Raw genomic sequence first — 4612 nt, forward strand, 5'->3', positions numbered from 1 at the left:
TGCTTCCGCCGACAGACAGAGGGAGGAGGGAGGAGAGCGGAGCTCGCCCAGAGGTGCTGCCCCCTGCTGGACCAGGCGGACAACAACACCTCCAGTCTTGTTTTTTTTTTCTTCTTTATTGAACACAATAAAACAACATAGAACAACAGAATTGTCCAATACTAAAAAAATATAACTTGTTGAGTTGGGAAATAATAAATATGTAGATGTTTGTCTTATGCACAAGATTATATACGGCCTGACTTCTCCTCCACTCAGACACTTTGTCAACATTAGAACAACCGCTGATCGGTTCACAAGAGGTGCAGCAAGAGGGGATTGTATTATTCCACCCAGAAAAAGTACATTCAGTCAGTCTACATTCTCTGTTAAAGCTGCACTAGAATGGAACTCCATCCCTGCAACTATCAGAGAACTGGACACATACAGTTTATTTAGAGCTCATTTAAAGAAATGGTTGATTAATACTCAGCTCTGTCAGCACTAAAACTTAATTGCACCTTTCTGTACTTCTGTACTTCGGTACCTTTCTGTACTTTTTCTGTATTCTTACATCTGTCCAGGGAGTACAGATGAAAAATAGCCTCTTGGCTAACTTTGGCACATTTACAGCAATATTTTATGAATGTGCATTGTCCCTGTCAAATAAACCAATAAATAAATAAATAAAATAAACAGTAATTAAACATTTTCTCGTAAGGATGATAGTATACTTAGTAGACATAATATGAGATGCTGTCAAATATAGAGCTATATAGAAAAAACAATTAACTATATATTGAAATAAAAGACAAACAGGGGTTTTTATAAAGTGCAAACTATAAAAGTATAACAGTATTTAAAATCAGGCAAACAAAAGTGCCAAAAAGAGGAGCAAGGACTGAGGCATGCATCAAATGAGCGGAAAACAAGATATATCATCACAAATCTTTTAAGCCATTTTGTTGGAGTCTATTTTTCTTAGGGATAAGAAGAATGATTTAAAATCATTTAAAAACCAATCAAAGGAGGGTTTGCTATTCCACTTACTACAATGAATATGATATTTACCCATGAGAATAACTATATTTATTATGTCAGATACATTCGACGTCAAGTTATCTATACAGGACTGTCTCAGAAAATTTGAATATTGTGATAAAGTTCTTTATTTTCTGTAATGCAATTAAAATAACAAAACTGTCATACATTCTGGATTCATTACAAATCAACTGAAATATTGCAAGCCTTTTATTATTTTAATATTGCTGATTATGGCTTACAGTTTTAGATTAAGATTCCCAGAATATTCAATTTTTTTGAGATATTTGAGTTTTTTTAAGCTGTAAGCCATGATCAGCAATATTAAAATAATAAAAGGCTTGCAATATTTCAGTTGATTTGTAATGAATCCAGAATGTATGACATTTTTGCATTACAGAAAATAAAGGACTTTATCACAATATTCTAATTTTCTGAGACAGTCCTGTGTAGAAAAAAAATATGAGAGATATCAAAGACTGGTATGTCCTCTATTCTAAGTAGTAACCAGTTTCTTAATTCTAACCAGAAGTTTCTGGACACAGGACACAGGAAAAACATATGTTCTAAAGTTTCATCTGCTACATTACAGAAAGCACATTGATCAACTTCGAACTTGAATCTTTTTTTAAGTAATTCTGCAACCGGGTACACTTTATACATTTAAAGTGAGTTTCCTTAATATTTTGGGAAATGGGCCATCTAATCATTTCCCAGTATTGGAAACACCTCCATTCTTGTTACTGCATCCAAATCACCACAACACACCGTCAGCCCGTACCTGTCAAGTCTCCCGTTTTGGCCGGGAAACTACCGTATTTTACCGCTCTTTCCCGCCGTCCTCCCGTATTAGTATTTTCCTGTAAATTTCCAGTTTTATAATATATCATTTTTAAACTGAATTGTCACTAGCCTCGCGAGAACTGCCACCTGCTGTAGCCTTGGTGGCAGTTCTCGCGAGGTTAGTGGCGACAATGGGAGCAAACCATGGATCTATTGGAGCAAACCAAACCCATGGAGCAAACTCGGAACAAGTAATCAGAGATGGATGGATGCAACGAGAGAGAAGACATTTTTCCCCAAAAAGCGAAGACTTCGTGTAAATATATCTAAAAATGGGAAACCGAATTTACTTTCCTAAAGAGGAGCAGGATGGGGCTCAGTTACGAGTTCTGAAAGATTTGTAACTGTGATGTCCGTCAGCAGCACCAGGGCGGCGCCAGAGAGCCACATGGGTGAAAATGTAAATGTTTCACTTGAAGACAATCCATGTGTATATAAACGGAAAATATTAAAAATAAATAAATGTGCTTTATTTCACTTCCGTGTTTTCATTTAGGCTCTATTATAAGAATCACAAACATAGGAATGTCTACAACATTTCAGTGTCAACAAAGGTCGGCCTGTCAGATTCTGAGCACATAATTGTAGTTTGTAATTGTTTGACAGGAAGTTATTTTAGATTTCTTGTAAACCTGTCTGAAAATGTAAGATACTGGACATCGGTTGGGCTGGTGGGACAGAGGGTGGCGGAAAATTTCCCGTATTTTTAAATCCAAAACTTGACAGGTAGCCAGGTCAGCCAGGTCATACAACTCTCAAAGGATTGAATGGGAAACAAAGGGAATTGGACTTCCCTTCGTTTTGTTCTTGAACACATTGTTGAGGTAGTTAACAAAACAGCGACCCTATCCTCACTTCTGTGGGCTTTTATAAGCTCAAATCTTCACACCGGTCTGTTTGACCTGAAGATGCCCTATGGAAGGTGGAAGTCAACAAGAACAAAAAAAAAGGAAGTCCAGTTGCCTTGATTCAAGCCTTTGAGAATAACTCTTAACCGTCACGGCACTGTATTTATGTTAATATACACGGTTAAACCGTGTATATTAACATAAATACAGGGATTCAAACAGTAGCCGAATTTCAACTCTGAAAAGCCCCTAATAACTATTTTACGGGGTGGGGGGTGTGCAAAAAAAGTATGGTTTGTTTCTTTATCATGCATCCATGATATTTAGAACCATTTAATTTGTATTCTCAGGTGTACTTTTTTTCACAAATGAACGCATCACATAACAAATAATTGCTTGAATTGAGGTGGTCTGTGTGTAATTACTGTATAACTTGGATAATCCTATGTATTTTTCTTAGATACAACTAATTAAAAGCTCAAACAGAATAAAGCACGTGTTAAAACTTTGGAAAAATTAAATAATTTTATCAATTTAAATTTCAGGGTAAAATAAAAACACTTCAGAGGTGAACAACCAGAGTTTGTCCTTTTTCCTTTTCTTCCTGATCCTGAGGAAGAAAAAAAGACAGAAATAGGGCAGAAAGGATGAAGAACTGAGAGAGGAGAGGCACACATGTAATGTGAATAAGACACAATATATTAGTAGTCATTGCCTGTTTTCTGGATATTAAAAGTTCTATGTACTTATATTATGACGGATACATGGTTAGTTGGTGGACTACACAGAGGACTGTATTAACAGGTGTAGGGCTGTTCGATTAATTGATTTTAAATCGTAATCGCGATTATGTAATTAGAACGATGTTAAAAGGTGAAAATCGTAAAATCGATTTTTCACTTTTTTTTTTTTTTTACCTTGTCTGCACACATATTAATGATTGATACCATATTAATGATTGATGGAAATACCTCTCAATACCTGCGACAAGTGCCCCATCGGAGAGGCTCTTTAGTGTAGGAGGGGGCGTTGTAACATGCCACTGGACATCCCTTAAGCCAGATGCGGTAGACCGGCTCGTTGTTCCTTGCAAAAAACTTGTAAATGTGAATAGCAAATGTAATGACTGACATTACACACCTCTACCTCCTTCATGGGTTGCATTATTATTTAGCATGCAAAGACCCAGTTTAGTTTAATTAGAAAATGTCTTGTTTTATTTAATTGGAAATATAACGTACTGTATGTTTGCAAGTGCTGATTTGCTGATTTTTTTTTTTTCAGAGATAAAACTTTATATTTTATTATATTTTTTAAAACTTTTTTTCAACTTATTTTACAGAGTTTTGCACTTTATTCATTCATTTTTGGTTTAATAAGAGCAAAGTTTGCACTTAAAGCCCAATTGGGCAAATGTTCAATAAAAAAACAGCATATTTGAAATAATTTTTTTGCCTTTTGTCAATTCACAAAATAATCGTAATCGTAATCGAAAATCGGATTTTGAGAGAAAAAAATCGAGATTTTATTTTTGGGCAAAATCGAACAGCCCTAAACAGGTGTAGGCAGCAAACAAGGTAATTCATTAATTAATTAATTTAGTTTACATCAGGCACATTCACAAATGCTGATCTTCAAACCTCAATCTGCTACATGCCACCGTAAAATGTGCACATTTTAGGCTATTTTCTGTCTTTGCTGGACATCAACAGCAGAATGGATCACGTTTGTCCTCTGTCACCATGACAAGCTGAATGTCTTACTTCTGTAAGTCAGCGACGAAAGCAGGATTGAACAGTGACACCCGTCAGCTAGCAGACTCTCTGTGCAGGTGGCGGGCGGCTGTTGGATATTAAATTTTAAGTCTGAAAAGTTAATGAAAACCAGAGTCCAGAGGTCTG

The sequence above is a fragment of the Cololabis saira genome, chromosome 8 (assembly GCF_033807715.1).
Source record: "Cololabis saira isolate AMF1-May2022 chromosome 8, fColSai1.1, whole genome shotgun sequence".
Lineage (NCBI taxonomy): Eukaryota > Metazoa > Chordata > Actinopteri > Beloniformes > Belonidae > Cololabis > Cololabis saira.